General features: G+C 35.0%; 1 pseudogene; it reads right to left on the reverse strand.

Annotated features, from left to right (window-relative positions):
* Positions 1-20866: 20866 nt before the first annotated feature.
* On the reverse strand, positions 20867-21642 carry LOC123600001 (annotated as a pseudogene).
* Between the last annotated feature and the right edge of the window lie 2776 nt (positions 21643-24418).

The raw sequence follows: 24418 nt of genomic DNA on the forward strand, positions 1-24418 counted from the left end.
GCCAAGTAATACTCAATCGTGTGTGTGTGTGTGTGTGTGTGTGTGTGTGTGTGTGTGTGTGTGTATCTTTATCCATTCATCCATGGGTAGACATTTGGACTCTTTCCACACTCGGCTATTGTTGATAGTGCTGCTGTACACATGGGTGTGCATGTGTCCCTTTGAAACAGCACACCTGTATCCCTTGGATAAATACCTAGTAGTGCAATTGCTGGATCAGAGGGTATTTCTATTTTTAATTTTTTCAGGGACCTCCATCCTGTTTTTCAGAGTGGCTGCACTAGCTTGCATTCCCACCAGCAGTGCAAGAGAGATCCCTTTTCTCCGCATCCTCGCCAACATCTCTTGTTGCCTGAGGTGTTAATGTTAGCCCTTCGACAGGTGTGAGGTGGTATCTCATTGTGGTTTTGGTTTATATTTCCCTGATGATGAGTGATGCTGAATAGTTTTTCATATGTCAGACATCTGGATGTCTTCTTTGGAGAAGGGTCTATTCATGTCTTTGGCCCATTTCTTCACTGGATTATTTGGGTTTTAGGTGTTGAGTTTGATAAGTTCTTTATAGGTTTTGGATACTATATCTGATGTGGCATTTACAAATGTCTTCTCCCATTCCATCAGTTGCCTTTTAGTTTTGCTGATTGTTTCCTTCACTGTGCAGAAGCTTTTTATTTTGATGAGGTCCCAATAGTTCATTTTTGCTTTTGTTTCCCTTGCCTCTGGAGATGTGTTGAGTAAGTTGCTGCGGCCGAGGTCAAAGAGGTTTTTGCCTGCTTTCTCCTCTAGGATTTTGATGGCTTCCTGTCTTGCATTTAGGTCTTTCATCCATTTTGAGTTTATTTTTGTGTATGGTGTAAGAAAGTGGTCCAGGTTCACTTCTTTGGATGTGGCTGTGTAGTTTTCCCAGCACCACTTGCTGAAGAGACCGTCTTTATTCCATTGGATATTCTTTCCTGCTTTGTCAAAGATTAGTTGGCCATATGTTTGTGGGTCCATTTCTGGGTTCTCTATTCTGTTCCATTGATCTGAGTGTCTGTTTTAGTGCCATGTTTATTATAAATTTTTGAAAGATATTTAGCTTGGGAATAAAAGTCTATGAAACTAGATAATAATAGGCTAATAATGTTTACTTCATGGTAGAATTAGCTCCAAGTACAGTATATAAATTATGTTATATATTCTATGTTTTTACCAGAGGTGAGCTTAGCTGGTAGAGAATAAAAGTCTCTTCCTCTAACTTAGCTGAATCTACTATGTTTTATGAACTATTCGGTTGTCCTCCTGGAGATAAGGCTTGGTCACTATTGTATTGTAATTATGGGAACCCTCTCTGGGCTATAGTTGTTGCCAAGGAAGAAGAGTAACTAAACAGTGCCCATCAAAAACTTGTGCCATTGAGGGTCTTCATTTATAGTATTTAGAAGCAGTAAATTCAATTACAGTAAAAAGTGGTCACTGATAACATGGATGTATGACTATCCTATGTGTGAGTAGCGCTTCTGTTAATTTCAAAAATAATTGTGTACACAGATAACAGAAATTCTAATTCCTTTCCTATACTATAAAGATTAACTTACTAGTAATTATTTGTTTTTTCTTTTACTTTTTGTTTTGTTTTGTTTTAATGAATCATCTGTTCATTCTGCCCCCTCCAAAAAAAAAAAAAAAAAAAAAAAAAGAATATACAAAATAGCTGTATGGGTCAAATTTTTACAATTCTTGACCCTGAAGCAAAACAAATTTCTAGACAGTATCACAGACAGCAAAGCCATTTTATGCCATTTTATTTCCTCCTGTTTTTCTGCTATCCCCCATCTAGATAAAAAAGAACTGATAAGAATGGTGTCCTTCCATGAAAAACCTATTGGGTAATGTTTTTTTATTAGCTATGCTTCACTTACTTGGATTCAGTCTATAAAAAATTAGGACAAAATCTAATCAAAAGAATATTAAAAGGAAATTGTCACTCTCTTTTCTATAAAATGTAAAACAATTGCTGGTGTGAGTTCTGCAATGATTTATTGTATATTATCAGTGAATGGGCACACTGAAAAGCAGCTATTTGATGGGTAGGAGTGATAAATATTCATAAATATAGTTAACACCAAAACATTTTCTTCTCTACTACTTATTCTACTTTACTTATTTCTACTTGCTAGAGTGGGAGAGATATTAAAATATTAATTTTCCGCTTTACTGGAATGATTTCAGAGTCAAGTGCCATTAAAATTTTGAATGTAAATATGAAAAAAGGATATGGCTCATTCTAATCCTCTTCATTGGTTTTTTAAACTATTTATTTGCTGGTTTTTTTAAGCTACTATTTCAAATTTTTTAATTGCTTTGAGAGACTTATGCAGAGTCCAGAAAAGGTATCACAGTTTTGTGAAATATTGTCTGTCATTCGGAAAGCATTTGGATAGTCCCTTACCAAGTACATTTAAGCTTGTAAAATAGCAGCTTTTTAGAGTCAGGGCATCATGTGATGGTCAAGGCCACATTTCACTGCTATGCAGAGCACTTCTTTACTCTTCTTTTTTTAATCTATTTCATATCTCAATTAGAGGGATAGGCTGAAAAGTGCCAGGCAGGGCAACTCTACATGTGTGAAGCCATTGTGCACCCTTGGCAGGCCTAGAGCACTGACGGAAAGTAGAGTGAAGAGCTCTGATGAAGAGGTTTGCCTTTGATGCTAGCCAAAGGGATTATAAACTGTGGATCCTGAATTTAACCTAATATGAATATATCATGATGTCCACCGTTTTTTTTTTTTTTCCTTGTGATTTTTTTTTTCTTCACTACTGAATCTATCTTAGTTGGTTTTCTGGTTCTAATATTACGTTGAATCTATTACCAATCCTCATACCCTCCCCCTCCACACAGAGGCACTTATTGGAGGTAAAGCACTGTACTAACACTATTTTAAATTTTATTTTAAAAAAATCTGCGCCCTTTCCCAGTATTCGTTTGGTTACCAGTTCCAAGACCCATTCCCTCTGTGGCCATGCCACATTAGGACCCTTGGTATACCATACAATATTTAGCTACTGACCACAAACTGCTTGGGAGGCTTCTGATCTATTGAAATAGCCATGTTCTGAAGTAAGCCTGACTCTGAAGAAAACGGATGTTATATTGGGTGGCAATGTCCCTGTCAACAACTCTCAGTTCTTTTGTCACCCATCTGTGTGTCTCGTTCCATGTTCCATTGATAACAAATACCTAAAACTTGTTGATCCAATTCTAAGTGTTTTGCATACTTTGACTAATTTAATACTTACAACCACCTTGTAAGTCATCACCTCTATTTAACAGAGAGATGGAGTAATTTTCCCAAGATCACATGGCTAATAAGAAACCAAGAAAAAATCCAAACCCAAGCGACCTGACTGCATGATTCCTGCTTTTAACCACAGTGAATCCTGCCTCCCATAACTATGGAATGAAGAGAAGTTACTCCATAAAATTTGTCTTTATGATAACCTAGACATTTACCTGATACTTTCCTGCTTTTGATTACCACGTTATCTAAATGTAAACTCTGGTCATTTCAGAGGGGCAGAAAACAAGGTCAAATAGATGAAAATTGTTGGGAAAACAAAAGTAGTGGAGGAACTTCATTATGACAATGTAAGACATTCAAAGTTATTTGCCTTTTGGAGGTAATAGCAGTTCCCTGATCTGGACACAGATTTTATTTTAATTAATTAGCCTCTTGTTGGGTATTTCACTTTACTGTTAGACATCACTGTGACTAATATTAGATGTCTATATCATCAAATTTATGCAATTCTTTATTTACATTAGTTCTTTTACATGTTATAATGCTTGAAATTTCTCTATAGTAGATTACCATATAATATAGTAATTATTAAAGTCAATGTTTGGAGTAAAACATATCTTACGCCATATAAATAAGCTTTAAAGAAATTTTTAAAAAATTATTCTAGGAAACATTAATGTTGTTTACTGCATGCCACATGATATTGATTTTCAACTATAACCTTAGTTGCAATGTAACTCAATCTGATGTCTTTGATCTAACTCTAATTCAATATAATTTATCCTAGTTTTAATTAGGTCAATATAGATTCTATTAATATGGGGATTAGAGCTAATGCTTCACCTACATTATAGGCACACTTACCTCCAGATATATCAAATTATTTGCACTGCTTTAACATTTCCTATAGTATTTATCTTTCTTCTTACATATTTTTTTTCTCTTCCTGGAATTCCCTTCATTCACTTATTATGCAGCAAGTTCCTACATATTCTTTAAAACTTAAAGTATAAATTTACAATGAGTTCTTCATCCTGCTGTCCAAATTACATTACCTTCCTTTATTATCTCAATGTACTTTATGCTACATCGGCCATATCATTTAACAGGTTAATTTTTGATTTAGTTGTCCTTCTTTATCACTTTATCATATTTTAGAGTATATGCTATAGGATATGAATCATATTTTACTTGGTTTTCCACCCATAGTGCCTATGATATGGCATATTTGTATTATAAACAGATGCATAAATTTAAATTGTAGCACAATAATTAGTGTTTCTTTTGAACTTATATACTATGTAATAATACAGAGAGTTGTGGAAGACAGAATTCTGAGGTGGGCAACAAGATTCCTGCTCCCTCCTACATACCCCTTTAATAATTTGCTACTCAACTATGGTTAGAACCTATGGATATTATGGGATATTCATTCCCATGATTATATTACAAATATATGATTTCATCTTTAGCAGATTGGAGAGGGATAGGAAGACAGACTCACTATAGCTGACCTAGATGAAAATAATAGCATTACTGCAAACCACCTATGGGAGTCACATGGCAAGGAAATATGGGTGGCCTGTATGAGTTGAGAGTAATCATTGACTAACAGTAAGAATGTGACTGCAAGGAAATGCATTGTGCTGACAACCTGTGAGCTTAGAATAAGACCCTGAGAATGAGATGAGAATCTGACACTTTGATTTCACCCTGGTACACCCTAGCACAGGACCCAGCTAATTGGACTCCTGATGCATGAAAACTGCTGAAATAATAAATGTTTTCAGCTATGAAATTTGTGGTCATTTCTACACAGCAGTAGAAAACTAATGCAAGGATGAACCCATTTTAACAGTTGGGAACAAATTACATACTTCAAACCCTTATCAGTAACTTAAGTATTCAAATTACTTGCCATTAAATTTGTGTACTTCCCACCTGTATGCTGCATCAGGTTACTTTCACTGTTTATGTATACAGTTTACATAAAATACTGTGAAGAATATAGATATTATCTATTCTACAAAAATATTTATGCATTTACTTGTTGTGTATATGTATTTTAGTTCATTTTTACCTTTCATTCTAAACAGTAAAAACCCCTTAAGTCTGTAACATCTTTCGTCAAAGTTATTTCTCACTAATAGTAATTTATTAATTTTATATTTGAGAGAGTACTACTTAAAGATTGATTGGCTAATATTTTCCTCCTGCTAAATTTAATGTTAAATACCAACTGTGGAAATAAAATAAATGAAGTTAGATATAAAAAATGCATTTCTAATATAATCATCTCCTATTAAAATGGGTTACCAAGATTCAAGGCATTTCTCTTTCTGTAATTATTTAAAACAAAATTGCTAAGTTTATTATTATTTTTTTAATCTGAAGAAAAGTGATTGAGTGAACACCATTAATATCTCCTTAGCTTTAGGAGTTTTCTTTTAGTACTGTAGGAGCACTGCAAACAACCTACTAATGCTTTCCTAACACATTTTAAGAATGTAATAAATGGAATTAACTTTTGAGTAACATCTATAGTATTTTATCTGCTCTACCAATATGATCTTATAGAAAGATAGCATGGAGAAATTATTTGCTGGCCTGAAATTCAAAAAACCTTTAGGAAAAAGCATAGCATAGTATTTATGAACATGTCGTGGTGTAATAAATAATCGTGTTGAATTTCAATTCTATCAATTGTGTGATTTGGGTTAGATATTTCACTTTTCAAGACTTATGTTTCTTGGCAAAATGGCTATAATTAATTTCTATATAAAACAGATCTGTGACTACATGACTTCTTAGAAGAATTGCTTCACAAAGGTCATCAATTTATTGTTTCTCAGGTATCATTTTGTGTTTTTGTATACTAACCATTTATCCTTTACTTCTCATATTTGCAAGAGACAAATAATCCACCGTGTTTTTTCCTCTACTGTTATTAGATAATATCTGGGGAGGATTTGGAATAGTTATGAAATGCTCTCAGAATGACAATTATTGCATTATTTTTTATCTAGAAATTTTAAATATGTCTCAACAGATGGTATATATACAGTTTGGTCTGCATAATTCCTTTATTTGCTTGTTGAGAAGATGAATACAAATTAGATACAGTAATGTGCATTTTTGGAATAAAGTAAAATTGAGGGATAATAAATATAATTGGCACAAAAATGGAATGTCATTGGCTTTCAAAAATTTTTGAACTTTACTCACCAAAAGAAACAACTAAGTATATACTTACATATATACAACAGAAACAAAAGTTTTATGAAATAATGCTTAAGATTTTTGGCAGACTAAAAATACCCACTACTTTTTAAGACATTCCTCCTAGAATTCAATTCATAGAGAAGTGAGGTCTGTGTCCCTTTTTCTTGAATTTTGGCTGGCTCTGTAACTCTTAACAATGATGTATGGTAGAAGTGCAGCTATGCCACTTTTCTAGTCCAGGACTTGAGAGACTAGCAGTTTTTACATCATGGCTCTTGAAACATTTGCTCTTGTAGCCTTAGGCAGAGCATAAGAAGTCTAACTACCCCGAGCCTCCAAGTTTACCAATCTATAAGAAAGCTTTAAGGACCTATGTGAAAAATCCTGTAGGGGAGCTGTCAGGGATAGCGAGGGGTGGGTGGAAAGAAAGAAATCTGATCTCTTGCCTAAGCCATTGCAATTACCAGCCATTTGAAGCATCCCAGCTAAGACCCTAGATTGTTTGGAGCAGAAACAATTCTTCTCCAAGGCTTTTGTTGAATTCTGGGCTCACAGAACCAAGAAAACATTAGTGATTCATTTTTTTAATTACGAAGTTTTAGAGTAGTTATATAGCACTTGATAATCAAAGTGCTGTTTACATTCTATTAATCTGAAAAAAAAAATGGGTCTTGAACTACTATATACATTTTATGACCTACTGAGAGATTCTAACCTGTAGTATGAACAACATTTCTCTGGTCTTTCTAATAAACAACATAAAATAGGTAACTTAAAAATAATTTCAAATTCCTTGCTTCTTTGTTGTATTTATGTGTGGGGGAAAAATGAAATCCTGAATCCTAAATCTAGTATAGTTTAGTTGAGAGTTCATGGGCTTTATTGTCCAAAATTAAAAAAAAAAAAATGCCCTCAGTCCTGTCCCCAGTTCTTCACAAAATTCTGTCACCTCTCTGACCTTTATTTTTTTTCCGTTATAAGAATAATAAGTCTTACATAAAAGTTGTTATACACATGGAATGAAACAAAAAATGAGAAAGCACCCCATACCATAAAGATGAGAATATACACATTATCTTTATCATTTTTATCACCCCATTTAAAAATAAATGATAAAAAGCTAATGCATTTTTACAATTTGCTGTAAATAATACCAGAAATAGGCACAGCCTCCAATTATGCCTGTGCCGTTTGAACAATATATAAATATAGTAATTATGAATGGCTCTAGCTTTATTGGTCGCAATCTTATAGTTCAGTGAAAATTACCTTAGTAATCTTTCTGATCCAGGTGTGGACAAAGTTGCAGGTAAACAAGACTAAAACTTGACTGAGACCAGCTTCACTTTAGCTTCTGCAAAGTGGGTTTCTCCACCCATTTTCCTTCTGAGTTACAATTTCTCTTCTCACTCTCAAGTGACCTGTCAAGTGGTTATCTCAGAACTAACTCTCTTCTTTCCAACTAGGAAAGTCTCTTAAACCAACCATTTATACTTGTTAGGAAACTCATCACACCTGGGTGTGAATAAACATTGCATAACGTTTTGCTTCCAGGCTATCCTCTTTAAATCTAAAAGTGAAGTTTTGATTCTTTCACGATTTTCAGTAAGAACAAGAGAGAAGAAACACTTTGAAGGCTTTGGGTATAGGCATGAGCTAAAATTATACTTCATTTTCTCAGAAGGCCGACCACATGGTGAATGTAGAGGATGGGCAGAAGGGAAAGCCTTTAAATGATCCTGCTTCCCTAGAGAGGAAAAACTCCTTGCTCTTTTGTGGTCACTGGAGGGTACTTTATGAGAGCTCCTATTATAGGGAGAATATGTTCCATTTTACTCTTTTCCCACTTCTGGTAATAGCAAAATTAGGATATTATCCATATCTTTCCTTAAGCCCACCTTAGCCTTTTGTGGAAAATACATTGTTAAAATTATAAGTATGAGCTTTAAAATCAGACATACTAGGTTTCAATTTTACCCCCCACTCCTTTACTGATTATTTGCTGATTGACCCTGAAGTTCACTTTTCTGACACTCAGAGTTTTTCATCTGTAAGATTAAGCTAATAATGCTAATCACATAGAATCATTTTTTCCAATTAAATGAAATAGCATTTATAAAGCATCTGTCATATAGCATGCAGAGATGCATATTAAATGCCAGCTATCATCATCCTTATTATTCCATGTATAAGGCAGATCCAGTCCTTTTCCTTTATTCCATACCCTGAGCAAAGGATTGGAAATAATATTATTAAATACATATGCTAAGGTAAGCACTATTTTACCAATTTAGGTATGCCGTGTTATTTAAGCTTTGTAGCAAACCTATACAGTAAAATTTATTCCAAATTTTTAAGGAAATGAGGAAATTGAGGTGCAAAGAAATCACATAGCTAAGGAGGTAAATCAGACCTTTTAACTAAAACATGTGACTTCAAAGCCCCTGCTCTTCACACCATGGTGCCCCTTCCCCATTTTTGTCCAATATTCATTTTTTTTTTCAACGGTTATTTTTTTTTTTGGGGGGGACAGAGAGAGACAGAGCATGAACAGGGGAGGGGCAGAGAGAGAGGGAGACACAGAATCAGAAACAGGTTCCAGGCTCTGAGCCATCAGCCCAGAGCCCGACGCGGGGCTCGAACTCACGAACCGCGAGATCGTGACCTGACTGAAGTCGGACGCTTAACCGACTGAGCCACCCAGGCGCCCCCTCAATATTCATTTTTAAGAGTAGATGTGGTTTGTGCTTTGGAGAACAATTTGCCTAATTCAGAACTGTGTATTTGGGATGTTTATTACCATTTATTTTCACTTACTTTGCCACTTAAGAATGCATCCATATTCCTCCAGTGATATTTCTACTACTGATAAGAATACTTACTTTTTAATAAAGGATTGAGGTGTGAATGCATCTATATGTAACAAAGGAATTCAGGTGAACTTATATTTACATGGTTGTTTTTGAACATTTTCAAGGAACATCCAATCTCTCATATTATCTAATTCTTACACCCATCTTTTATAATAGGCCCAGTAGATGTAATTCAACTGGTAAGAGTTAGATACAGAAAAACAAGACACAATAAAATAGACTAATTTAATGTTTGTAATTCAAGACTTACTGAGAATCAAAGTGAAAGCCAAAATTCATTGCAAGCTAGTCTTTACATAGATTAACTTGTAGGAGTCCCTTAGAGGTACTCTTTCTTGGGAAGGCCATACTGATGAGTTTTTGGAGTGACGGGGGAGGGGCGGGCGGTTGTGGGGTCTGGAGCTGATGGCCAAAAAAGATTTCTTGAAGACATCTTTGGTGCAAAAAGATGATTTTATTAAAGCACAGGGACAGGACCCGTGGGCAGAAAGAGCTGCACTAGAGTTGTGAAGAGTGACTGCTTATATACTATGAAGTTGGGGGAGGTAAAGTTAAAAGGGAGGCTTCCAGAAAGATTTTGATATGCTAAAGAGGACTCCTAAGATACCTGAGGCCTTGCTATTGTCAAGCTAAGGTTGTTTTTCCTTCAAGGAAGTATTAGCATTAAAACAGTAGGGAGTTCCTGGATAAATGTTTTACTCTGCCAGCCTCAAGTATCTGTCAATGGGCTGCAGGTTATAAGGCAATTTAATTTTACCTGCCATTTCCTTCTTGCCTTTGTTCCCCACATCACTATCACTATTAAGGGGTGATGTTGGTGCTCCAGGAAACTGAGTCTATAGGTTTCTGGAGATTAGGCTATTGATAAGATTATCTTTTTCTTGTACCTTACTAAGACATTTGTAAACTGATGGAGACCCATTGCAAGTATGACTGTGACCTCTCAGTTAACCACTTGTTTCCTTTCCTTTGTTCTTGGGCAGCCAGAAGTTCCTGAGGAATATCACACACATGGTTGGGGGAAGTTTTCTAGCTTGCACTTTGTCCTCACCCCACCCCATGCTCCCTCATCAAATCCCCCCTAAATGATTTTGACCCTTAAATCTTTAAGGTTGCTGAAGGTGGAAGGTCTCATCTTCCGTAGCTTCTTCCTGCTAAGTAGGGGTGTAGAGTTTTCCCTACACCTATGGGTCAACATTGATCAGTTGGGGAACATATAGGAGAGTTACAAAAGGCAGAGACAGCTGAATCCAAGGTGGACAATGTGTATGAACCTTCTTGAGTAGAAAGGATCATCTGTTGGCTTGAAGTTATTGCAGTGATAGAGTCTTGGCACTAGGCAGAGATATATGGGAGAAAACAGCAAACAAATTAGAATAACAAGAAAGAAACATCAATAAATGTCCTTTGGTACTTGACAAAAATCCTCCAGTCCAGGAGTTTAGCCGATCATGCAAGGGAAAAGAGGGACTGGTTAAAGTGCCAATTTTAAGTATTCATGTCAGTTAGAAATCCAGATATATTTTTGTGGTAATCTGGAATGTATACACAGTATTGTTTTTATGAGAACACAAGTTTTACCTTGTGCAGCAGTTAAAACATCTAATGACATTCTGTTTTGTAGAACTGTTTTATGCATTTGATATATTTCAGTATTTAGTAATATAATGTCACTTTGAGAGCCATTTAAGTCCTTAACCGTGTAACAGCTGGTGTTTAGCCATTATATAGACTCTGTTTTGTTTAGTAAACAGATAATTAATAAAAGCCATTTTTATAGAAACAAGAAAAATATAGGTTAGAGCAAGTTACAACCCAGGGTGTACCAGTGCTGTCAGTGAGAAGGTTTTTCAGATGTCAGGCTTGAAGCAACCTCAGATGGAGTGGGAACAGGCAGCGGGAATCAGAAGGGTTTTTCTGGTTTGTAATCCAAATGTCTGTGATGATCTTTTTGAATGGCCCATTTTGAAAAGGAATTATATAAATTGGGAAAGGAGAATGAAAAAGAAAGACAAAACCATCATTAGAGAACTTCGAGGTATTTTACAGGTTCACAGGAATGAGAAGACACATCAGTTTGCTCATTTATTTTTTTGTAAACAGGGTACAGGTTTTACTTTAGATATAGGAGCCCATGAAGAATGGACTATAACTTTACTGCAGTGGGAGTACATAACAATGACCCTGAAAGGGGACCTTTCATTTTGGAGTTAAATCCCCTGCTGTATTAGACTTTCAATCATTTAAATAAACCAGATCTCCTGGGTTTATATGGGGTGGGTTTCTAGTAACTGTTGGATGATATTTAGGGAGGATATGGTTTGCATATTCACTTAGAGATTTATGAATTAACCCAGCCTCAAGTGAATAGTTTAATAAGGCAGTATTGTCTTTATCTATTGATAGGTCTACAGTGAGAAAAGACTTTTCACATACAATTGTTGGGAGGAATCCATCCCATTTTGCAGTTGTTTAAACAATCATATGCCTATGGGGTCCTGTTACTATCCTCATAGAACAACAAACAAGAAGATTGTCCATACCTGTGCTATTGTGATAATTTCTCTGAAGTTTGCCTCAAGTTGTCCAGTTTAGGCAAACAACATTTAAAGACAATCACAACTAGAATTTAATATCCATAAAGGTGGTTTATTGAGACATAATTTTTCTCCCTAAAAAACCTTCATTTCTGAAGACAGCCAAATCAAGACTAATTCATTTGCAAATGAAGTCCAATTTTAACTTGGCTTAATTATTTACATTAACTCAGCAAGAATAGTGATTGTTCATATAGATCTTTTAAAGTCGGCGTTGCGGGAACCTCTTGTAAGGAATCTCCACATTGAACTCTTGGCAGCCTGTCCAGGCCAAAAGCCAAGCCAAGTACTTGCCTTCACACATGCCTGTAATACCTGTAGAATTGGGCAAATTCCTTTTCACACGGTCCCCAAGATATCTTGAGGTTCCTGCACCTGCCAGGAAGCAACTGTAATGCCTGAAGTTCCAAAACCTCCCACAAAAGACCACCAGAGTCGTAAGTCAAAGCCAAGCAGCAAGGGTCGTTTATTGCAGGTTGGAACCTGGACCTCTGCACACTCGTTGCTGGTGACGCTAAGAGGCCTCGATCAGGGTTGGTACAGCGTTTTTATAGACAGAGACAAATAGCACAGGTGAGGTTTCAAATTATGAGGGGCCTGATTAGTTGATTTTAAAGTAAGGACATTTGTTGTTCTCTGATTGGGCGTCCTTTGTCTGTCCTTTGGCGGGAAGGCTTTGTAAACCCTTACTTGTGGCGGGAGGAAAAAAGGGGGAAGGGGGTAGGTGAGGAATGTGCTAAGCAAGCAGGTTTACAGAAGCGAGAAATGACGGTTAGTTTATGTACAATCACTCATTCCATTACATATCAGACTACATTTAGAAAGGTTTACAACCCATTCTACTACACAGCGGGTTACATTCAGGAAAGGTCTCACAATGCTCGTAGCAAACAGCAAGCAAAACAGACTTCTCAGCAATTGTATTTCTTATCAAAGATCCATAATAAGCAGAAAAGAGAACCTGGCTTTAAACTAAGGTAGGGCTGTCATTTGGATTGTTCCTTTCACAACATTCTTTACTCACCTGGTAAGGCTGCTGGGAACCCTGTAAGCAAGGAATCAAGCCAATATTTCCAAGGGGCTCTTCTTTTCCATGTTTCATAAAGTCTTAGTTCCTTAAAGCTGTCTGGTCATATTTGAGTCTATGCATGTCTCTCAAATATGACATTCCAATCAAAGCCTTGGTAAAATAATCAATGTTTCCAATTGTGTCCTGTTACTAGAACAGATTCTTAATGAACTAATGCAAATAAGTATGATTGCCATGGAAGGAAGAACACTCCTCGAGTTTGTGAATTTCAGAGGGTGTAGGTAGAGAAAAAAGATAAATGCTTTAGTTTGTTTATAAATAAATACTTCATCATATTTTTGTATATCATGTCTTAAGAGATAGTTTGCTTAATCAGGAAGAACAAACATTAGAGAACCAGCAATACTTTAAAACGAGTCACAAAAACTATAATCTTTCTCAGTTCATTTAGTCCCTTGTTACTAATTTTTGTTGAGTATGAAGGCAGCTTCTTAGTTCTGGAAATTCTTACCAACTTTAGCATTAATCTTAAAAATGTCAAGTACCTTTATTCGTCCTAAAGTCCTTTTTATGAATCTCCTTGAAGGTGAAATATGTTTTGTAAGAGAATAAGTACAATAACTATAAATGACAAAAGACTTAAAAATGGGCATGGTTAACAATCAGATTAGAATTCATTAGGATGCATTTGACAAGGAAATTTGGTTATTTCTGTGACACAACACTCTGATAATTAGAATATCAAGTGATGACCTTATTACCAAAACATATTAAAACTTCAGGAATTACATTTATATTTGAGCAGTTACAGCATTTACCCAAGAATACAACCTAAGGTTTACCATTATTTGACAGTGCTTTTCAAGTAACTTAACATACCAAACAAAAAGGTCTAATTGGTCAAAGAGACTTCATTTACAATTTAAATCTTGGGAAAGTTTGTTAAAACCTTAGAAAGTTATGAAGCGCATGCATCCTAAGTAGGATTACAGATTATTACAATTCTTAAAACTTTAAATTATTTATTTAACCAAGATGGCAAAAAGGGATTTCAAAAGCAAATATGTAGGGTTATATAGTTATTAGGAAAACCTAGCTCCTTTAACACTGAGAAGTTTTAACTAAGTAATCAAAGACCCCATAAAGACAAAACAAAGTTTTGTTTTTTTTGGCAGACAAAAGACCTTTTTTTACATTTTCTTTCAAAAGTAGACCAACAATCTAAGAAAACATCAAGAAAAGCAGAGTTTAATCTTATGCCAGTGTACTTTTAAAATCCATTCATTGCAATGTTAGTCCCTCCTAACCACACATAAAATTCCTTTTTAAAGATTTTCCTTCATGAACCTTCTACAACTTTCCTTTGCCTTCAAATTTTGTCCTAAGCCATTTTTCTCCAAACAACCAATCTCATTTTGGACAAAATGTGTTCTGTGTATTTGAGCAATTAACCATTCTGTTCCAGCCGATTATAATCTGAAGAGGATATTTTGGCTTCTACATCATGTAGGTGTGTGTAATGAAGCCATAAGGTTGTAACAATCAAAGAGATAAGATGCATTAATGGCTTAATACTCATTAGATAAGTAAATAATAAACAGCTATTATTGTTATAGAAGCTCTCATAAAAGACTGTCAACCTTCTCATTTATTGTCTTTTGCATGCTGAATATTTGAGAATATTAGACTCCTCTTTAAAAATGTCAATTCTGCTCCCACAAGTTCAGCTATATGAAAACCAAGGATCTTTTTTTTCTTTCCAAATGTCCTTATGACATGTAATTGGATGCTGTACTTACTATAAAATTGTTATTTCTAATAAAAAATACTGATTTTTATTAAAACAATTAATGCTTCGGAAATATTAAGGAGGAAAAAGTTTTCCTCTGTCACCTGATGCTGCAGGATTTTTTTTGTACCACAATACCTGGGATTTGTTGTCTCCCCACTTTAAAGAACAAAATAAGCAGCAGGCAAAAGTTTTATTAGAGTATAAGATCAGAAAGGAACAATAGTATGAAGAGCTCTTTACTGAGAGGGGACTTCTGAAAGTGAATGGCTGAGGACTGTAGGCAATGGTCCTTCTTTTATAAGGTTCAGGTCAGCCCTCACCCTTCCCTTCACCCTAGTTCCTTCTCAGGTTCTATCTTTATTAACCTGATAGCTCTAGGAGCTGGGTTATCCATTCCTGACTGGCTCCTCCTTATTGTATGAAGGGTAGCCTATGGCCATACTTAGGTCTTCTGTCAAATTGCTGAGGGAAACCTGAGGGGGAGTAGGTGGGGTCTGTTATATTCTTAAAAGGAATTTCAAGCCTGAAGGGGTTTGCTGTGGTCACACACTCCCAGCATTGTTCCAAAATAGTGGTTTTCCCCACCCAGGGAACTCAGGTCCTATCCTTTCCCTCTCTGCCTATTTTATACTATCTTTTTCTATCATACTAAGGTTCCTTTAACTGAACTAAGAATTAAATTGATGTGAGACAGATTGACAGGAGAAAATCAAATTCAATTTCGTATGTATTGGTAATCCACATAGACATGAGATTCCAAAATGGACAAAATGAGGTATATATATATGTCATCCTGAAGAAGAAGGGTTAGGGATCTAGGACTATAAAGGGAAGGAATGCAATTTACAGGAAGATGAAAGAGAGAACATTTAGTAAACAAATGTTTGCCACGCCCTTCAGAAACAGTGGGACAGAGGACTTTGATCAAATAGGACTGGATAGGTTCCTCCCTGTCTAGCACACCTACTTTACATCATAATACAGTTATCTTGTGGTGATAGCTGTCTTCGCAGAGTAGGTCCTCCATCTAAATTCTTTTAGGTAGTTAATGGGGGCAGGTTAAAGTTTCTTCTGAGTCTTATGGACCATGATTATTTTCAACTTGGCATAATCTGCATGCCAAAGTGGCCCATCTTGGGGTGGCCTGTCATGGGCTCCTATATTTGTCATCTAAAAGGTGTGTCTAAAATCTTATTTTGAATTAGGTAGGAGTAAGAAAAGTAAAAAAAAAAAAAAAATGAGATGAATAATGAAAAATCAGGATTCTGAATTTTGAATGCTTTCCTATTTCTCTTTATGGCATAGCAAACTAATCATGATATTGTGTTTTAGTTGCCTTTGTAGGATAACTTGAGAAAATCGAAATTAGTAGAGCCATCCTCAAATTAAAATTATATATTATATATATTAATATATATGTTTTATATATTATATTATATATTATATATAATATATTAATAACATGCATATAATAATGTAATAATGTAATACATATTAATAAAGAATATATATATGTATTCTTTTTCCAATAATGTATGTCCCCTGATATGTTTTAAATTAAAATGAACTGTTTAATGCATGTATACGCTATTTATACTATTTTCATATTATTTGCGTTAACTGACTTCTATCTTTATGACCTTGTTGCATAAGACAGCTTCTATTCTGTTACAGTTAGCCTGAGTGCTGTCATTTATAAAGCAGGATTAATAACAACTGCCTGCCTCAAGTGGTTAAGATCAATTGAAATTGCTTAGGTAAAAGAACTAAGTATCATATCTACAGCAGAGAATATGCACAAGATCTATTAACTTTGTCCCTCTCATTCCTTCCTTACACTTCCTTTTACTGTTTTTATTTTTCCATACCTCTTTACTTGATCATACCTTTCATTCTTGACAATGCTCTCATAATGCTGTAGTTGGAAAATATTAATTTCAAAGTTTAGTTTTACTTTAGTTTTCTATCAGAATGGTTGCAATCAGAAGGAAGTGCTGATTGTATTAAATCAGAAAAGTGGACTCTGATTTAATAAATATCACATAAAAGCACAGCCACTCATTCGGTTTCTAATGGTGATTCAATTACTTCAAAATCATCTAGGGAATTTTTGGTGTTTCTTGATGAGTTTAGGGGTGAGGGGTATATAACACCAGTTATCTTCATCTTTTCCTTTTAAAGTGATAAGATTTTCAAAGAACAACTTATCTTTATAAATCCAAATTTCTAACCTAAAGTATTCCTTTTGAGAAACTTCAAAATTAATAGCGAGTTGAATTTATTTTAAAAATCAAGATCTACAGCACATTGGTGGTACCATTCATTATGTAGGCTAAAAAAATAAAAATCAGGTCCATTAATAATCTTGCAAGATAAGTGGGTAGGGGAAGCTGACCTTTAACAAATTCAGCCTAATCAGTATTAAAACGTTTGTTAAATATCTTCTTAGAATTAAGGCACCTAGGAAAAACTTGAACTTGATGAAGTTTTGGGGTGATGGGGGGTTCGTGGGGTCTGGAGTCTATGGCCAAGAAAGAATTCTTAAAGACGTCTTTGGCGCAAAAATGTGATGTTATTAAAGGATAGGAGTAGGACCCATGGACAGGAAGAGCTGCACTTGGGTTGTGGGGGTGACCATTTTATGGAGTTGGGGAGATAAAGTCAAGAAGGAATTTCAAAAGAGACTTTCACATGCTAAAGTTTACTTGAGGCCTAGCTATTGTCAAGCTAAAGTTGTTTTTCCCTCTAGCAAGGCATTAACTTTAAGACGGTAGGGTGTTCCCGGACTTTAGGCCATTGATGGGACTGCCTTTTTCTGGTAAACCTGTGGAGACACTTACCAGTTTAACCATTTTTTTTTTTTTTTGTCCTTTTCTATTTTTGGGTAGCTGGGAGTGTCCAAGGAATATCATACATGTCCCACCTGGGGAAGGGGGGGGGGGGGATGTGCTAACTTGTACTTTGCCCTCAGCTTGCCTCAAGCTCCTTCATCAAACCTATGGATCAAATGCAAAAATATTAGTTTATTTGTGCCATAGTCACATAACTGAAATTTATTTTGTCATGAAATGCTTTGAATGTCCTCAAAGATCATATTTCTGATGCACACAAGAGGCTTTTGCTGAAACTTGATAGACTTCATTATGCTAAATATCTAAATATTTTATGTGATAGGAATAGAATATGAATTTTATGAATGAACAAAATGCATATATCTGGTTTCCTTGATTGCATTGAAAATATTTCTTATGGTGATAACCTTAGTTCTTTTGAGGAGAAATTCCTGAACAATACTATCATCCGAGGAAGTGAGAGGCCATCAGTTTTAACTTCCAATGTGTTGGGTTTATATTGCATTGGGCCATTAAAAAGGCATTTTCTCTCGGTGATTCTGTGCCTTCTAATAGGCAGATATTAGGATATTTATCTACCTGGCAATATTCTCAGCCAATATTTGTCAGTCTTACTCTGCACAATTACAACAGAAAAGGATTGGAAAGGAAGGGAAAAAAGAATAGAGCACTAAGAAAGTAAATAATGTATTTATATAAACGTATTTACATATGCTGCATGTAATGTTTTCAGATGGTGAAATTTCTTAAAGACCTATGTAAATAGTTTCTTTGCCTATAAATGGAATTAATTTATGAAGGGCAGCTTGGATCTCTATTTGTGACAGGAAAAATAGAATAAAAATGTAAAAGAAATCCTTTAAATGTTAGAGTTCTTTGATTTGATATTTTACCTTCTCTTGAAAAACTTCATGGGCAGAAGGATGTTTAGGTAAGTGGAAGGGAGGTGAAACACGTCAACTTGGACATGGCTTTCAGAACTTTCTCCTATGGTTTCAAAATTCTAACTAGTGATCTCTCGTTTCCTAAGTCCATGGAAAGGAAAATATTAATAATGGTAATCAAAGCCAATGCTATTAGCCACAGGAAATCTTTTAGTCATAAACATTATTGAACAGACCAGTACAACTGCTTAGTATGTATGTTACAAAGAGAAACAATTGTAGCCAAGATTATCACATGCTAAAATCTATTCATTTAAAGATACATCATATGGTAGTTATTTCTCAAATAGGAGAATTAAAATGTAAACAAAACAAAGACAAAACCACACATAAGGGTGCTAATTCCAATGCTAAAGGATATAGTTCATAAAATAAAACCGCCTAAGTGGTAATAAAAGAGTTTATAGAGTTAGTAAAATAAATGACCATTTCAAGGGAAATACAAAATTATAAAAACCACCTTAGATTATATTCCTAGTATAATCCACAGAGCAGTGGACAAGAACTTTATATCAGTATCTGGATCTATAACACTTCTCACTGTAGTAGATATTTATGCTAAAGTTAATATAGTAAAATACTCAAGATCATTTTCTTTATTTCTTGTGTCAGCATATGATTTTGTTGAATACAATGACCTTTGGAAACAAATAGTTTTATATTTGGAGTTGTTTATATTAGTTGAAACCTAAGATATTAAGTATTCTATACTACTCTTGCAAATAAATATATAGCAAAATGATTCAATGGCATAAACATGTAATTGTCACAAACATAGCAGCCCTGGGCCATGCCACCAATTCAGGGATAAGAGTTCAGTGGAGGGCAGTGGAGGTGGGCTGTTGGATTCAGTTAATCAGGGATTCTTTGTGATTCTCCCATCTTCAGGACATGACTTTAAGGTTGCTGTGGACATCATTATCCCAGTCAGCCAGCAAAGAAAACAAACAATAAGGAAATTTTTGTGATCCATGTCTGTAAGTGACACACATCGATTCTGCTTACATGCTGTTGGTCATATATCATTCACATTGCTGTAAAAAACAAAAACAAAACAAAACTTTGAGAGAAGCAGAGAACAGTGTCTAGCTCAATGTGCCAAATTTCTATGTGATGTATAGTTTCCGCATTAGGTTAGAATGCGGGTACTTATTGTTTCAAGACTTGGAAACTCAAAATACAAGTCAACTGCATTTTCAAACTCAATATATAACTGTAGGTTGGGGGAAAAGATATCCATACAAAACTAACTAATTTGGAATAGTGGGTAATGGGAAAGCACTGAAATCGCAAGGATAAAGAAAAGACTGGCGTAGGGAAGCATTAAGAAGAGTTCTACCCTGGCAATGAAAGAAATTATTTGATTAGAAATTGAATGTTCTCTCAGGGGAAAAATCTCATTTTTAGTGGTTCCAACTTTGCCTTCTGGGAGTTATTCCTTGCTTGTTAGTCTCCATACTCACTTTTCTAGGAAGTGTTGAGAATCTAATTCTCTTAGAGACTAGTACAGCTTTTGTTCTGTTTCTGCTGGTGCAAACATAGAAGCCCAAGGTTTATTTTTAGCTGAAACAATTAAAGACATTTCGGGGGCTGTCTTCTTTTTCCTTGGAAATATTTCCCTTGATATCATGATAGGCTACTGATCTATTTCCTAGTATTTTTTGTGCAGGTACTGAAAACTACATAAACCCAAGTCAATTTTACTTAACTCAAAAGCCTGCTGTTTTCAGCTGTTTGGCACATAGCTCTGAAGAGCAGTATCAGAGTCTTCTTCCTAAAGAAAAGCCCACCATTATATGTGAAGAGGGAAAGAAATGAGAGATGGGGAATGTTCCCAAATATTCTGCAAAAATTCCTTTAGGTTGCTATTTACAAACCAGGGCATTGGATGCCTCTAGCAGGCCCAAGAAATGCAGAAATCACAGGAACCAGAACGAGAGGTAAGGCATGGCCAGGACTCAGCCCCTTCTGGGCTTTGAGAAACCAAATGGAGAGGAGCCATGACCTTCCAACCAATACCAGGAAATGTAAGAGCCCTTTACACCATCCTCTTTGAAAGTAAGGAAAAATGCTCACTTGGTGTGTACTCAGCTATTGCATTTACGGGGACAAAACTAGAGAAAAAGTAGGGGGAAAATAGAGTGGCAATAAAAATGGTACTGTATTCAACCTTCTGTCTCACTCCCTCCCATCACAACCCCCTAGTACAATTCTCCCCTTTTTGTTCCCACAACATTGTTACAACCAGAAAAAAAATAAATTTCAGAGAGTGGGATTTGAGGGAGGAGGGTGGGTAAAAATAGTCAAACCACAATAGGAATTTTTCAAAATAGGTTATTCCACTTAGTCATCATCATCTCCTTCATTTACAGGTTTTCATTTTTGCTTCTGACTCCTTTCTTCTTCACCAACATTGTCTTTATTTTCTTCATCGTCTATGTCCCAATCATTACAAGTCTCTTCATCTTGTTCTTCCTCCTCCTTTCCATTCCCCTCGTTTTCTACTACCTGAGAATTTTCACCATACTCTTCCTCATCCTCGTCCTCCTCATCTTGTCTAGGTCCCCCACATAGTCATCAGCATCTGATTGGGGACCTTGTCATCCCAGTTGCAGCCATTAAGATATACCTGAGCTGCGGGAGGAGCTTCAACATGTTTTCTTATAATCGTTCAGGTCGGTTACCTCACAATCGAAAAGGTCTAAGCTCTTGAGGTTTTCTAACTTTCTCAGTGGTTTCATTGTGCTAAGGTCTTTTATTTTGTTGCCACTTAATTTATATGTGTGAGGTTAGGACAGTTTTCTGCCAATACTTCCAGGTCCTGAGATTCTGTTATCATTTAGTTCAAGCTTCTTAAGTCTAACATTGGTAAGTTTGTGACTGAGGCAAGGCCTACATTGATTGTACTTAAGAACTCTAGTTCTTCAGATTCATCTCGGAGGGCTTCAATTTTGCCTTCAATCAACTGGCAGTTGTTGAGGACAATCTATTTCACGTCAGAGGATGTCCTGTTTAGCAGCTCTAAATGAATCCATTTGTCCATGTCCATCTTTCTTCTCCTTCTGCAGAGGCTCCCATGCCAGGGAAATTCAATCAGTCTGCTTCCTAATCATTATGACAAAACCGTATATTTTACATTTTTCCTGGCGGCATTCCACTTTACAGCCTCAAAACAGACCCCAAGTGTAATTACTAAATGAAATAGAAGTATTATTTCTTGCTCACTCATTTAGGACTGTTCCAGAACATAGTGCTAGGGGAGCAATTCCCTACTAGTGGTTACTCAAAGACTCAGTTTAATGGCATCTTGGCATCTTTGCATCTTAAACATGTGGTTTCAGGGTTATCATCATTCATACCATTTAAATAAGCTAGGAAGGTTAAGAGCATGGAGGAATTCTCATGGAAATTATTCTGGGCTTTACCTGAAAATGACACATAATTTATTAGCATTTCATAGAATAGCCTGCAGTCACATGACAAGACCTATCTACAGGAGAAGCTGGGAAATCTAGCTAGGAAGAATAAAATGGTTTTCATGGAAAATTAGCAGTTTCTGTAATACCGGTTTTGTCAAAGGAAAATAGGAATTACAGTAACAAATTTGATAAATGTTTCTTGGGTTGGATATATACTAAGTGTGGCATTCTTAAGTGTTCAAGTAATATTGTGTTAACATTAGCTATATGACTGTTCTTTTCAAACTTAGCTTTAATTAAGTTTCAAGTTAATGAATTCTACAATATTCTGTTATGTATCATATCTTGACTGTCACATTCAAATTTCTCTTGTGCATGAAATAGAGGGGAGGAAGTTGGAATATGCCATGACAGATCCATAATGTAAATATTACTATTTATTTTGAAATAAGATACAACTTTATCTTTTCCTTATTCCACATATCATAAATCCTGAATGGGCCAAGTACTTAAAATAAAAATCTAACTTAAAATTTTCATTAGAAAATATAGGTAAATATTTTTGTAATCTTGGGAAAATTCTGAGCATATGTGGAATTTGTACTAGACAAGCATACAATTTTTATATGAAAGGGAAGTCATTGAATATTATGAAGTCTGACAAATAGAAGAAAAGGAGTACATAAAAATGAACAAAGTCTCACAAACCCGTGAGACATCCTCAAGTATACTAACATACACAATGGGAGATACAAAAGAGAAGAGAAAGAAAGGACCAGAATGGTATTTGATGAAATAATGGATATATTTTCCCAAATTTGATGAAAAACATTAATGTACACATCCATGAAACTCAATGAGCTTCATGGAATATAAAATTGAAAGGATCCACACCTAGACACATTATAGCAAACTATCATAAGCTAAAGGCAAGAGAAGATGGAAAGCAGCTAACAAAAAATAGCTTCTTACTTACAATAAGTCTTTAATAAGATTAGCTCTGATAACATTTTTTATCAGAGACAATGGGTGCTGGAATACAGTGGAATAACACATTGAAAGTGCTGAAAGGTAAAGACTATCAACCAAGAATTCTATATCCAGCAAAACTACCCATAAAAGACAAGCTAGAAGTTAAGACTTTCTGAAATAAAGCTGAGAGAATTCATCACTAGCAGACCAACACTAAAAGATGTACTAAAAGGAGTCCTTCAGACTGGAATGCCATAACACTAGATGATAATTTAAATCCATAAAGAGATAAAGAGCAACTACATAGGTATATATAAAAGATGGTATAAATGTATTTTTTGGTAACTATTGTTCTCCTATCTTATTTAAAAGACAACTGCATAAAAAATGATTATAACGCTGTTAATTAATTTATGATCTATAAAGACACAATTTGTATGACCCAAGTAGCATAAAATAGGAATGGATGGAGACATATTGAAGCAAACTCTTATAATCTAATATGTTAAAATCTGCAGTTGATTATTTTAAGTTAAATGGTTATTGTAATCCACAGAGAAAATACTAAGAAAATACCTGAAAATATAAAATAAAACAAAAATTTACATAACAATTATAAAATATTGATTTAGCACAAAAGAAGGCTGTACTGTGGGAATAGAGGAATAGAAAGCATATAAAACATAAAAAAAGCAAAATGTTAGACATAAATACTATATAATCAGTAATTATGTTAAATATAAATGGACTAATCATTCCAGTCAAAAGAGATTGGAAGAATACATTAAAGAATAATGATCAAATTATGCTGCCTAAAAGACACATACTCTAGATTAAAAGACACAAATAGACTGAAGGTGAAAGAATGGAAAAAAAATACCTCATATAAATAGTAACTAAAAGTGAATTGCAGTACCTACTAGATAAAACAGAATTTCAGAAAATTATTTTCTTAAATAAGAAAAATATTAGTAGAGATAATAAAGGGCATTTTATAATAATATATACAAATATATATGTATCTACCAAAAGAGACCCTAAACAGAAGAAGACACAAAAAGAGCGGAGAGATAGACAAATCAACAAGAATACTTAGAGATTTCAACGCTCAAATTAAAAAATGAACAAGACCTAAAATGAACAGAAAAGCAGAAGTGAACATTATAAATCAACTACACCTAATAAATATTTGTGATACTAAGCCCCCAAAGAGCACAATATACCTTCTCAAGTACACAAGGAATATTGTCCAAAATACACATGGTTAGGTCACAAAATAAACCCTAATAAATCTTAATGAATTGAATAATATATTTTCAATTTATTTTTTATTATAGAGAGAGAGACAGAGAGATATCACATGAATGGGTCTAATCTCATGAGCCTGGGATCATTACCTGAGTGAATTCAAGAGTCAGATGCTTATCCACCTGA

This window comes from Leopardus geoffroyi, chromosome C1, assembly GCF_018350155.1.
Source record: "Leopardus geoffroyi isolate Oge1 chromosome C1, O.geoffroyi_Oge1_pat1.0, whole genome shotgun sequence".
Taxonomy (NCBI): Eukaryota; Metazoa; Chordata; class Mammalia; order Carnivora; family Felidae; genus Leopardus; species Leopardus geoffroyi.